We start from the raw sequence: 14779 nt of genomic DNA on the forward strand, positions 1-14779 counted from the left end.
CAATCAATGCCTAACACAGTGAGTCTACGATTAGGCGCGTGCCCGGGGACTGCGATTTCGGCTCTGCGCCGCGCCCACGGCGAGCGGATACAGCTGCGTCGAGGGCGGCGCACTTCTGACGGTTGCGGCGCCCGCCGCCGCAGCCCTGCTCAGCTATGGACGTCTGTCGGGGCCTGCGACTGGGGGCGTGTCCAGACGCTGTCTCGACAAATGCCCTCGGATGGGGAGGACAGAGTATCACAGTTGCATCACCTCCACGTGGCACGCGGCCGGGCGGCACGCCCTCATTCATCCCAGCCAATCCCCTTCGCACCCTCAGTCAACACCTCGCTGACCAGCCAGCGGGGGGCCGTAGGCCCCGCAAAGCTCTGCTGCATCTCACAGCTCTATCCCCCCCCCCCCCCCCCCGCCATCTTCCTAGGCGTCCACTGACATTGGGAGCACGCCCACAAGCGGCGTCGGCACTGACAGCCAGCGCGCCTCAGATGCGTCCGACACAGGAGCGGACCGCTCCGCGGCCACCCCCGCTCGCGACGCCCGCATTACCAGCGACATCCACACGTGGCGCGCGCGCAGACCACGAGCGCGCCCAGCCGCCGGCACACGCACGTCCTGATTGGCGCGGGGCTCCTGTGCGGCTCGCTCCGCCAGGTCCCACGACGTTTGGCCCCTGAGGCCGCCCTCCGACGCGTGCTCGGCTCGGGCTGCCCTCGAATACTGTCCGCTAGTCGACCGCGCCCTTCACGCGCGGCGTGGCCTCCAGTGTCTCTCACTCAGACGGCGTCCTCTGGCGAACCGTCGTTCTCGTCGCTGACGATGACCTCCGGCAAGGCGGGCGAGCTGGGGCTGCCGCCGACGGCGGCGCCGGTGCCACCGCCACCGCCGCCGCCGCGCCGCTCCAGCACGCGCCGCGCCACCGGCACCAGGCAGCTGATACCGCTGGCGAGCAGCAGCAGGCCGCCGGCCGCGTAGAACGACACGTCGTAGTCGCCCGTGTAGTCGAACAGGGCGCCTGTCGCGGACAGGACCGGGTCAGAGCGGCGGACAATCCATCACAAGCTGGGGCACCACAGGTCAGGAGGGGCGGCGCCGGTCAGGGGACCCGCGAGGACGCAGAGTAGGGGCCACCGAAACGTCACCGACAGACCACACGCATCCCAGGCTCCGCAGAAGGGCCAGGACCCATGGTCGGGACAAAGGTTCAAATCACTTCAAACAAGGCGCGTAGAGAGCTAAAGAGCGAAGAACCACCAAACGAACTCGATGAGGTCGGGCAGGATCTAGTACAAAGTGAAACAGTTCTGGGTCGGACAGGTTGTGGATGATTGGATACGGATGGCAAACAGGCAGACAGAGACCAACGCGACAACACTCATTGCCGAGCTAGGCCACCGCCGCACCGTTCCGAATCTATTCAATGCCGAGCTACAGACCATCGCCGCGGCCCTCTAGGTTCCATTCAATGCCGAGCTACAGACCCCCGCCGCGACCCTCTAGGTTCCATTCAACGCCGAGCTACAGACCATCGCCGCGGTTCTCTAGGTTCCATTCAATGCCGAGCTACAGACCACCGCCGCGCCGCTCCGAATTTCATTCAATGCCGAGCTACAGACCAAGCCGCGTCGCTCCAGATTTTATTCAATGCTGAGATACAGACTACCGCCGCGGCCCTCTAGGTTCCATTCAATGCAGAGCTACCGACCACCGCCGCACCGTCCCGAATTTCATTCAATGCCGAGCTACAAACCGTCACCACGGCCCTCCAGATTCCATTCCGTGCCGAGCTACAAACCACCGCCGCGCCCCTTCAGCCAGGCAACCCTTCTACAGGACGACCTGTCGACAGGCTCCTGAGCTGGAAAACCTCCCGGCACCCCGCCAGAGGCGCGCTACAATAGGGTGCCACCCCGGCATTAGTAGAACACTGAGCCTAACCAGTGCGACATTCGTTGTTTCCCTTGCTATCATAATCTAGATTGGTTAGTGAGTCCTTATCCACCGTGTCCGGTCTGTCGGAGGCGGGCTCTATCTAATAGGTGTTAAACGTGAGCGGGTTATCCTAATCAAATTCCGCGACGGGTTTGTGGCGAAGCTCTCCATAGAGCTTTTCCCCCATCCACATCGAAAGCTCGCATCAGCTCGGGAACAGGTAAGCAATCGTAGCAGCGCACTAGCTCCAGCACGAACATAGCCCACAAGCAGCAGCACCCCCTGATACGGTCCGACCCAGAGAGCATGGTGCAGCAGGTGCCCCGGACGGGGCGCCCCCAGCAGCATCCTCCGAGCAGCTCGCAAGCACCATACCGCGACCCCCAGACAGCCTGACGTGTAGCAGGTGGCTATGGTAACACCGAGCCGGGGGTCCAGTGGCGGGGAGCACAACGATGCCAGGCTTCAAACAATCGACACGCATCCACGAGCTAACACGACAATATGAACTACGCAAACAGAGGGACACGTGAAAACAAAGGCACGTGCAGTCAAGGTGGTAAACATAGTTGAAATAGCGGAGTTCCACGGGGAAATCAGACAATCCGACCGATAATGGTGGGTTTCATAAAGCGAAACTGCAGTGTCATGCATTAGATCACACTGTCTTAGCAAAGGACAAGGGGGAAATTTTTACAACGATCATACTTGCTAAATCTTAGACGAACAAGAAGACACAAAATTTCAGAGTTTTTTATCTGTCCGTCCCAACTGCGCTCACCAAAACGGTAAAAAGTTATTCGCTTTATGAAACTGGCCACAGTTGGAAATAAACGAACGCAGGGTATAACAGGCAAGTCCAATCTAAAGCCAACAAAACGTGGTTCTAGGAAATGTTAGTAACAAAACCGCATACTATTTCCGTACTAAGCTGCCAGCCAGCGCGCCTGTAGGGCAGCGACATTGTGCGGGTAGAAACTAGGCGCTTGTGAGGCAGTCGCGGATAGCTATAAGTTCCACATTTACAAGCATTATACAGAATGCAATTGTGGTATAAAATCCCACAGCCAAGAGTGAGAAGCACCAGCTCGCTGCCATAGCCGGAAAGCTTGTGGCAGTTGGGGTCAGTGACTGGACTGGGCGGAGCGTTGGTGTGAGTGGCATTGCTCAGGCGTGGTGGTGGGGAAGGGGGAGGGGCGGGGCCGCTTACCCTGCTCCGGCGGACAGGCGGCGCCTGCGCCCCACCGCGCCGCGCCCCACAGGCTGAAAAACTGACCAGAGTACCGCTTAACTCACCGCCGGCGACAGCCTGCTCTGCTGCACTCCGAATCGGTACCCTCCCGGGACCGGGCGTCTCTCCACGGGGCCCTCCCAGAGCCCGGCGTCTCTCCCTGAAACCCTCCCAGGACTCAAGATCTCTCCCAGGGGCTCTCGCAGGACCCCGCGTCTCCTCCCAAGGACCCGGCGTCTTTACCTGGGGCCCTCCCAGGACCCCGCATCTCTCCTCGGTGTCATCCCAGCGAGATGAGGCCGCACGCACGCACGCACGCACGCACGCACGCACGCACACACGCACGCACACACGCACGCACGCACACACGCACGCACATGCACACAGCACGCGCCGCGCCATGCAGATGTCACAGACAGTGCGGGAGAGGATGGCGCACTGGCATCACACCTCACATCACCAACGGGTTTCAAGATATTCGTAACACAGGTTGTTTTACTTCACAATGCAGCATAAAAGCTGAAATAAAACATGGTAGTTCCCACACGTACACAATTACAAAGTTTCGGTAAATTTGCAATGGTTTCATGTACGTCGCAACCGTTTCTCGCGGTCAGTCTGCACATGCAAAACTGCATGTGATACAGGACTAGTACAGTGGTGCCTCGGCTCATCGATGACGCTATCCGAAAACGGTTCTATTTAAACACATCAGCCATACAAGAACGAGCTTAAAGTTGGTACCACAACGTCTATCAAACGAAATCTACAGGTGTCTGAAATTATCAAAGATAAGGACACTCGCTTGCTCAGAACATGCCATTAATCATGTCGAACTCATTAACAATGGAGAAGCACTCAGCCTTAGCTATACGACTGGATTATTCAGTGCTATTTTTAAGGTGATAAACACAATATGGCCGGCGTAAGCAGCCTGCACCCATAGCAGCACATTATGCCGTGCAAATAAAACTAATTGTGTTCAAACGTCTATGTTCGAATAAACAATCATCACTCCTACAGATACATGATTTGGAGAACGCAACATCGGTTTCGAAAATTATTTCATTGGACCACTATGATGCGCAGAAATCCCGCAGTTCATGCTTTTACCAATGCTTGACAGAGAAAGCCTTACGAACCCTTCGGCACGTACGAGCGAAACACAAGAAGCTTAGCATTTTACAAAACGAGGATACCAGACTACATACGTGCAGCTGCATACTATATCTTTATTTTTCATAGCTCAGAATGCGCTTATGAAAAACAATTACCCAGCCCACGGTGAACGAAAACCAAATCAGCATATACTTTTGGGATCGCATGCTTTGCTAGTACCGTGACTTAAGAACACATTCCATTCCCGGGATACTGCATGCACCTAGATGCTACAACACAGTTCATCTACGCACACATACTCCAAGGACATTGGGGTTTCCCCATTCACTACCACCAGAGGTGTTCGCAGTGCAACACCTGAGGTGTACACGTACACGGCGCGGCGGGCTCACAACGCACGGACCAGTCAGCTGACTACGGGCACCAGGCACACCCAGGGGCGGGCGGGGAGTCCCTGGCCGGTCCACGTACCTGCCACGGGCGGGCCAACCATACTCGCTGTACCACGGAACAGGATCAGCAGGCCGAACGAGTTCGACAGCTTGTCAATACCCAGCAAGTCAACCAGCACGATACAGGTGAGCGAGATGTATCCGGCTGCAACAGAGGCGGGTCAATCGTACCGTACCCGGCGGCGACGGCGGCGGCGCGCCTCCTGTAAACGTGCCGGGGCGGAGTGTGGGGCAGGTGGTGGCGGTGCGGTGCGGTGTGGGGCGGTGCGCCGCACTGAGGCGCGCGGGTGCGGCCAAGCGCGCCCCGGTGCGGGGGCAGCGTGCCGCAGCGGGGCGCGCGGGTGCGGCCGAGCGCCGCCGGGACGTCACCTGCAAGCGGCGTCCCTACAATGGCAGAGAGGCCGCGACAGATGCACACCAGGCCGAACGCGTTGACGAGCTTATCCAGGCCCAGCAGGTCGACCAGTATGACACAAGTCAGCGATATGAAGGAGGCTGGAACAGCGCGCACACAGACACTGGTACCGCGCCCGCCGCCGGGCCGGCACCGACCACTGCGGCCCAGACCGAGCAGGCCGTGTCATCGCACGCCAAGCCAGCCGCAGCCAGTCGCTGCGGTACTCACAGCAACGACGCACAGCCGCGAGACGGGATTTCGTACAGAAGGCACGGCAGAGGGCGACGCAAACCCTTGGACGTATTGTGCTAGGTATGAGCCTGGACTACGTGGCATGCAAACCGGTTGGAATTCTACAATTCGTCCTTGCATGATTGTCGTCTAGCTATTTTGAGCATCTCAATAAGATGGGTGGACACTGACACACAGCGACTAACAAACGTGCTGACTGGTCAGATTCTTAGCACCTTTTTCAGGCGGCTCTATACGTTTTACATTGTGGTGTTGTGACCAGTTAGAACCGCAAAGCATACATCGAGAAAACAGAAAGTAGGTGAGCCTGATGAACGCCTCTCGATACAAGCGAAGGCAGGAAACATGCACAGCGTACACCAACGTCAATGGAACAGGCCTCATGTGATATCTCATGGATCATCACCACCTTTGGTCCATGAACATTACCATGTTAAGAACTATCAAGATACGAAGCAAATGCCAACCGAGACCAGATGAGCTCTACTACATAGGCCGAATTCCATTAGCTATCAGAATGTCACGTTCGCAAATTATTCATAGGACTGCTGCCAATGCCGCCAGTGACTACAATGCCAGTAACAGTATAACGCAGTCAGCAACGCATGCAATACAATCTGTCGACATCCGTCTAATGAACCGTACCCCAGAGCCATCGGCCACTGGGATCGAATCCACTCACCGACAAAGAACCCGAAAGCCACGCAGACGACAACGAAGCTCGCATAGCTGGAGCAGAAGGGGATCAGGAAGATGCAGACGCCGCTGAGCATCAGGCAGACGTTGTTGACGAAGAGCGCGTCGACGCGTGGGAAGTCGGTGATGAAGCCGGAGATGACGCGGCCCAGCGTGTTGGTGATGCCGATCACCGACAGCAGGAAAGCCGCCGAGTCCGGCTCCACGCCCTGTCCGGCAGCACAGTCAGGCTAACGAGAGGGGACAAACGACACCGGCGGTATGGGGCCCGTCGAGAGGTGGAACGGACGGCACCGGCGGCACGAGATCCCGTCGGGAGGGAGGTGGGACGGACGGCATCGGCGGCACGAGATCCCGTCGGGAGGGAGGTGGGACGGACGACACCGGCGGCATGAGATCCCGTCGGGAGGGAGGTGGGACGGAAGGTACCGGCCGCACGAGATCCCGTCGGGAGGTGGGGCGGACGGCACCGGTGGCACGGGCCTCCGTCGGGAGGGAGGTGGGACGGACGATACCGGTGGCACGAGATCCCGTCGGGAGGGAGGTGGGACGGACGGTACCGGTGGCACGAGATCCCGTCGGGAGGTGGGACGGACGGTACCGGTGGCACGGGACCCCGTCGGGAGGTGAGACGGACGACACCGGCGGCACGAGATCCCGTCAGGAGGTGGGACGGACGGCACCGGTGGCACGGGCCTCCGTCGGGAGGGAGGTGGGACGGACGGTACCGGTGGCACGAGATCCCGTCGGGAGGTGGGACGGACGACATCGGCGGCACGAGATCCCGTCGGGAGGTGGGACGGACGGCACCGGCGACACGGGGTCCTGCCCCGGTGGCGGGTCTGGACCGGGCAATCACCCGGACCGCCAGCTACACACAGCGCCGGCATGACGCGGCTGGCTGAGCCCGCCACTCTCAGGGCCGGCGTCAGGGTCGTCCGTCCGAGCGCACCGCCGGTGCCCACAGACCGGCCGGCCGCGCGACTGGCGACGGCCGCCGCCCCGGCCCGTCGCCCGCACCTTCATCATGGCCGAGTCCACGATGTACACGAACGGCACGTAGAAGCCCAGCATGCCGAAGACGTTGCTGGCGCAGATGAGGATGAAGAGCGGGTTGCGCAGGAGGCTCATGTCGATCATCTCGGCCAGCACGCCGCAGCCGGCCGGCAGCACGCACGCCCAGGAGTCTGCCGGGGCGGCACACCGACGCGTGGTAGGAACGGGGTCCGGCCGAGAACGGCCGCCGCCACGACATAGCGGACCACACTGATTGAGTGGTGATAGGGGCCACAGTTACAGAACAAAGACAGATCGTGATACATGTATAGTCTTTACACTTATGGGCTTTACTATTGTAAGCCGTGATTAGCACGAAAATCCAGCCTTTCCTTTGCTGTGAATGGCTGGATCCATGCATTACATAACAGGGTAACAATAGAATGGTAATCCGATAGCAGTAGTGACACTCCAAAAGCAGAGACAGGGAATCCTTTTGAGAGAGGGAGGGGGGGGGGGGGCAAAATATGTTGTGACTAGTGAATTCAACGCAAGCAATACAAAAACGAACACCAGGATAAATCCGTTACAGAAGATACTGATATGTCCACCATGACCCGAATTTTACCGACATGAATATGCCCCCTCCCCCAGCGGTTCCACAGCGTGAAGCCCAGCCAGCCGAGCGCTGCCGGTGCGTCTCTCACTGGGGTCGTGCTGCTGGTCGGCGTATCCGTCCCGGGGCAGCGAGAGCACCGAGGCGCGGTACGAGGCCAGGCTGCGCTGGCTCTGGTACTGCGCCAGGTGCGCGATGCTGCCGCTGTAGAAGATGTCGCGCCGACTCATAGGGCGCAACATCTCGCCGGGGCGCGGCAGCGAGCCGCGCGAGCCGGCCGCGCTCACGCTCGTGTTGCTGCACAGCCAGAGGTCCTCCTGGCTGGGGCCCGTGCCGCGCCGGTTGTGGAACGAGAAGCGGCGCAGGTCCGGGTTCAGGCTGTTGCCCGAGGCGCTCAGGCGCAGGCCGGCCGCGCGCGCGCCCGAGCCGCGCCGCTGCTGCTGGCCGAACGACGGTGTCGACACGTTCTTGGGCATGGCGGCGCCGTTGGTGGCGGCGGGCGGCTCGCCCTTGGGCACGCTGCTGCGTCGTTTGACGGCACGAGTGCGCACCTCCTTCTTGCTGCCGCGCCGGCCCAGCTCGAGGTCCTCGCCCGGCAGCTCGGGCACCACGTCGTTCTTTTCCTCGTCGCTGGCCTTCTCCGAGTCGTTGTCGCCTTCCTTGGCGTTGGCTTTGGGGCCATCCTTGCGGGCAGGCGCGTCGCCGCCGTCGCCGGGGTCCTCCTGAGCCGGTTTCTCGGCTTGCTGCTCCTCGCCGGCCGCCGGGCCGTCCTTGGCGTCAGCCGGCAGGCAATGGCCGTTGCGGTCGGCGGCGGGCGCCAGCGAGCCGGGCGGCGGCGGCGGCGGCGGCTGGGACGGCCGCGGCTCGGCGGCGCCCTCCTCGGGTGAGCTGGAGCCGCCCGTGCGCGCCGCCTCCGCGATCGTCGGCAGCGCCGCCGACGGCGAGCCGAACTCGTTGAGCGCCCGCGACGAGTGCACGCCCGGGTCGGCGTTCATCTTCCACTTGGGCCGGCGCTCGAGCGTGCCGTCCGGCAGCTGGACGAAAAAGAAGCTGTCGGAGACGTTGGAACCACGCTTCAACTGGCGCTGTTTGTCCTCGGCCATCTTCTGCAGCAGCGGCTTCTGGCTCGCCTTGGGCTTCTTGTAGACGAGCGGACGCATCAGCGCCCCGCACACCTGGCGGCATGGGTCGAGTCAGGACCGGGCGGTGTCAGTGGAGAGGTGCAGCCCCACGCCCCACGCACCTGGAATGGGCGTGCTGACCTGCCTTCGAAACCACCATGACCTCGCAGTGATAAGGAGTCATGACACAACGCCAAGGTCTTCGCAAATCTCAAATGCACGGCCGCAACGCACACCGGCCCGTCCCATCGCGTAAACCACCCAATGGAACGCACCACGGCGTTGAAGATGATGCCAGCCAGGATCATGTTGGCACCCTTCCATCCATACTGGCCCAGCATGTAGGAGGCGAAGGGGGCGAAGACGAACGTGCCGACGCCAGACCCACACACGGCGATGCCGGTGGCCAGCGCGCGGCGCGACTCGAAGTAGTAGTTGACGGTGACGATCGCCGGTAGGGTAGATCAGGCCGAAGCCCAGACCTGGAGCACGAGGGGCGGTCGTCAGCTGGTGCCGCTGCCCTACACATCCAGCCCAGCTTCGGTCGTGCCCACCCCACCAACGCTGCATCCCATGAGTATCGTACCATGCCCCACGCCCCGAAACGGTGCTTATCTGCCGTGGCAGCCTACCAGCGCGATAAACAGCGTATATCGCTGATGATCACGCTGGGTTTTATCATGAAACAAAGAGTCATCAGCAGCTGTCAGCTGCTCTGCACGTGACTCTAGGTGACACGTAGCGCTAACTTTGGACACGGATAAGTATGCATGCTATTTGTGGACGCTTTGTCTCGTATCGAGATCATGATCGCGAAAATGATACCATACTGCACGTAGATGGGTACCGATCTAAATATGCTATTGCAATATCTTGTCACTGGTTCGCTTGGCGAACGTCTCTAGGGCAACATAAAATAAGCAGGGAGGTGTACATAACGTTAGGCCACAGACATCACTCTGAGCCATTACAACGGTGGGTGGAGAGGCGACTCATCAACGTCACGTTACGAGGTCTCAGTTTAACGCGACGGTCAACTATCAGCACAATGACTGGAATTCCTCACGCGCCGCAGTAAGTCAAGACTGGCGGGCACGTGGGTCAAATCCATCGAATCCTGATCCCCATCAACTTACTCGTTCTGTAGACAGTGAGGAAGAAAACAACAAGTGTATCATATATATATATATATATATATATATATATATATATATATATATAATCATTTATGGACCTACGTTACAGGCTTGTTGTTGCTTCGCGACAACAAAACTGCAGCATGTGAAGTGATCCCCTTTCTGTGGCTGACTGCACAAGAAACACTGCGTTGTTGCCGTAGTGATTAAACCCCAGTCGACGCCGCCGGGAGCGTCACGCTGCCCGCGGCGCCATCCTCGTCCACCGTCCGATCTCATCCCGCCGACCCCAGCGGCATTCTGCGCCAGACCTCCCGACCTGCCGCTGCCCGTCCCCGGGCACCGGTCAGCGCGCGGCCGATACCAGGCCCGGTGGGAGGACCGGTGGGAGGCCCTGTGGGAGGACCGTTGGCCGGGCGGCTGCAGGCGACACCCACCCACCCCCGCACGCCATCACCACACAGCGCCGCGACCGTCGGCGAGGCAGCGGCGGCGGCGCGCGGGACGTCCGTCCATATCAATCAGGCAACTATCTTTGGAGGGCAGCTGTCGAGCGGCCCGGCGAAGGGTGGCCGATCGATAGCGGCCGGCCTTGACCGTCGGCTGTCCCAGTCCCCCCTGCACCGCCCCCCCCCCCCCGACGGAGCGGCGTATCACCGGGCCGCACCACAACCGTCGCTCGCGAGCCGCGGACAAAGTCACAGCCGGCCGGGCGGCGCCGGCACAAAGGGCGCTGTCGCCCGGTGCTCCTGCCCACGGGGAGGGTGTGGGCGGGGAAGGGGGCTCGCCCGGCCTCACTGGACCCGAGGTCAGTGACCAGGTGGGACGGGCTGACACGTCCCGGCCGCGCCTGGCCCGAGGCGCTCGAGAGCGACCTCGGGACATCGGGGCGGGCGGCCGTTAGCCAGGATTCCACTGACGACGCCGGAAGCCACACCACGCGGAGGCTCAGGCATAGGTCATCAGCTTAAAACAGGGAGCTTCCAAGTCAGGCTAGCGTGTTTACACCACTCGAACAAAAACCAAGCGAAAAACAACAAAGATTCAGCCATCGTGCCAGCAAACGAGACAACCCCTAACGTTCCTATCCTTCTTCATCGACAAGGTGGAGAGTACCTGGATGATTCAACAAGTGCCAACCCTGTGACGGCACCGACGAAAGTGCTTCACGGTGCCGAAGAGCTACTCCATGCTGATGCTGATGCCCTGGGTAGTCTACAGTAGAATGGCAACGGTAGCCTACGACACCATGTGTAAAATTAAGCAGGTTCATCCGCGTACAGCACAGGGCAACTGCACAGCCGGCGCCACTTTGGGGGACAAGATACCATCATTACAAACATTCCGCGAGCCCGAAATCGCAAGATGTAAGAAGCGGAAATCCCTGTCAGCTTGCTATCAACCATATCCCAAGTAAGGAAACTTCAAACCCAACCTAAGTGACGACAGAAATGTCACGGTTAGCGTTATCACGAAGGCACCAGTGAACAGCATAGTGATAACAGCCCCCGCGCGGCTGAGCAGCCTGAATGCGTAACCCCGCGCGAGGCCGGCCGTCGGCGGGGCGACCGCGACCCAACGATTGGCTACATCCTGAGCACCAATCACATCGCGCCCACACACTGCCAAAAACACGGCGCCCGTCAACAGGGCGATCCGGCCGCATCCCGGCGACTGAGCGAGCCACACCCCGTCCGCCGCCGGGGACGCACATCCCACTGACGGGGACCCACACCCCGCTGACGGGGGAACGACATCCCACTGGCAGAGGAAAACATCGCACTGACGAGGGACCCACATCCCACTGGCGGAGGACAACATCCGCTGACGGGGGACCCATCCCGCTAACGGGGGACCGGCATCCCACTGGCAGAGGAAAACATCCCACTGACAGGGGACCAAACATCCCACTGGCGAGAGACTCCCATTCCGCTGACGGGATCCACATCCCACTGGCCGGAGACCCATATCCCACTGAACGAGGACACATCCTACTGACGGAGGACAACATCCCACTGACGGGGACCCACATCCAACTGAAACGGGACATCTCGCTAACGGGGGGCCCACATGCTACCGGTGGGGACCCACATCCCACTGGCGGGGGACTCACGTCCTTATGATGGTGGGTCCACATCCCGCTGGCAGGGGACCCACATCCCACCGACGGAGGACAACATCCCACTGACGCGGAGCCTACATCCTAGTGGTGGGGACCCACATCCCATTGGCGGAGGGAGAACATCCCACTGACGGGGGATACACTTTAATCTGACAGAGGACCCACATTCCACTGACGGGGACCCACAGCCAACTGACGGGACCCCATATCCAACTGATGGGACCTCCATCCCACTGAGGAGACTCGCATACCACTGACGGGAATCACATCCCGCTGACCAGGGATCCATGTCCAACTGACCGGGGAGCCCACCTCCCACTGACGGGAGACCCACATCCCCCTGACGGAGGAACCAGACCCCACTGACGGAGGACCCAGATCCGACTGATGGAGGACCCAGATCCCAGAGCGGGGACCCACAGGTGAGTGGCCGGGACCCAGCCCCGGCGCTGCCGCTGTGCGGCGTGCAGGTCCGCAGCAGTAATTACAGCGGGATGGTGTCAGTGTGGCCGCGCAGCTGCGGCACAGCTCGTCACCGCCCGGCGGGCCGGCCACGGCCTCGGCCGCCGCGGCCGCCGCCTGACCTGGCGCGGCGGGCGCGGCTCACCACCCGCCAGATATTGACGGCACGGGCGGCGGCGGGACGGGGAGGGGCAGGGGGGTGCAAACAAAGCCGCCCAGCTGAACAGTGAAGAGTGCAGTTGACGCCCGGGCGGCCGAGGTGAAGAACTGAGCTCCACGTGTCGGTGCAGTGGAATGGGGCGAATGTGCGACCAATCGAAGACAGAGAGATACAAAAAGAAGGCGAGACAGAGAGCGAGGCCGAGGTCAGAGATGGAGACAACGAACGTTCTAGATCGGGAAAGAAAGGGCGGAGACAGGGACAGGGAGGAAGAGCAGGAGGGTAGGGGTGGGGGAGGGGGCAAGTCACGTCCTGGATGAATAGGACAAGATGGGCAAGTGACCGGAAGCACGTAAGGACCAGTTTCGCTGTGATGGAGATGGCACCCCAATACACATTATTTACACGTGTGTAACTTAGGGACACATTCACGGCCTTCATCTGACCAATAAATGTATCATGATGCCACCATGCTGACACACCCGAGGCCTTTAAGCCGTTTTTGTCAACATCACAGGCAAAACCCGGAACGATTCTGATTTACTCATCAAACTCACTGCAAACGCGGTTAGACTACCACCGAGCTTGCAACAGCCTCTGCTGATAGCCAACGAGTCATCCCAGCTGTGAGCCACACCAGCAGATACCACACCGGCCACCAGGGCCGGTCTGAAGAAGCCGTCCAGCCCACCGCGCTCGTCCGTCACCTACCTCCGATGACTCCGTACACCAGCATCAGCCAGGAGACGCTGCTGACCGTGGTCGAGATGAGGAACGCCGTGCCGGCCATGATGCCGCCGGGCGATGGTCACCGGCCGACAGCCGTACACGTTCGTCAGTCCGCTGACGATCGGACCTGTCGGTACACGGACTCCTGGTCACCGGCCGACAGCCATACACGTTCGTCAGTCCGCTTGACGATCGGACCTGTCGGTACACGGACTCCTGGTCACCGGCCGACAGCCGTACACGTTCGTCAGCCCGCTGACGATTTCGGACCTGTCGGTACACGGGCTTCTGGCCACCCGCCGACAGCCGTACACGTTCGTCAGCCCACTGACGATCGGACCTGTCGGTACACGGACTCCTGGTCACTGGCCGACAGCCGTACACGTTTATCAAAGCACTGAAAATCGAACATCTCGGTTGAAATAATCGAGATCACACTCTCTTTCATTCAGGCCCAGCTAACGATTGGGATAGTGGACGGGTTGCGGAGTCTCGCTGTGCTTATGATCAAAGTATTTGACAAACAATTACACTTATATTGAGCCATGTACAGATTGGTTATAACTTTGCGCCAGCCGCACGACCCTATCAACACCTGCTGAACACACATTTGAAACGACCGCAAACCGGAGCACACGATTCACCACTCCTCCAGAGCCACCGGAGCGGTATCGCTCTGCCCGCTCTCACCAGCGCTGAGGTAGACGCCGTTCAGCAGACTGCCCACCCAGGCCACCTTGCCGACACCCTCGCCGAAAGTACTCCACGAAGGCCGGCATGAAGATACCGAAGCTGTAAGCGATGCCGTCCCACGATCATGTTGCAGAGGAAGGAGGCGAAGACGATGACCCAGCCGTAGCCTCCGTCCGGCGGGGTCGGCAACTTCCGTGAAGTCCAGCTCGCCCACGTGCACGTCGGCGATACTGTCCCCTGCGGCCCACGAAGGAGGGCACAGGTCAGGGGGGGCGGGGTACTGACGCACGGGACGCCCTGGCTGCCCAGGAGAGGACCGCACGGCCGCGCGCACTCCTGTGTGTGTGTGTGTGTGTTGTGTGTGTGTGTGTTGTGTGTGTGTGTGTTGTGTGTGTGTGTGCGTGCGTGCGTGCGTGCGTGCGTGCGTGCGTGCGTGCGTGCGTGCGTGCGTGCGTGCGTGCGTGCGTGCGTGCGTGCGTGCGTGCGTGCGTGCGTGTGTGTGTGTGTGTGTGTAAAGCAGAGGGCACAGCGCCGCCGCAAGTTCCCCGAGTAGAGGAGACGCCGGCTGACTCGGCGCTACGGGCGCCTCCGAACGGCGCGACTGGCAGGCACGTACAGCGGAGCACACACGAGTGCCGCGCCCCAGGCGGGGCGAGACGACGGCGTCT

The 14779-nt window shown here is 60.6% G+C and overlaps 1 pseudogene; it reads right to left on the bottom strand.

Moving 5' to 3' along the window:
• Nucleotides 1-399: 399 nt before the first annotated feature.
• On the bottom strand, nucleotides 400-14300 carry LOC119114522 (monocarboxylate transporter 12-like; annotated as a pseudogene).
• Nucleotides 14301-14779: the final 479 nt, after the last annotated feature.

The sequence above is a fragment of the Pollicipes pollicipes genome, unplaced genomic scaffold (assembly GCF_011947565.3).
Source record: "Pollicipes pollicipes isolate AB1234 unplaced genomic scaffold, Ppol_2.1 Scaffold_946;HRSCAF=1095_pilon_pilon_pilon, whole genome shotgun sequence".
Lineage (NCBI taxonomy): Eukaryota > Metazoa > Arthropoda > Thecostraca > Pollicipedomorpha > Pollicipedidae > Pollicipes > Pollicipes pollicipes.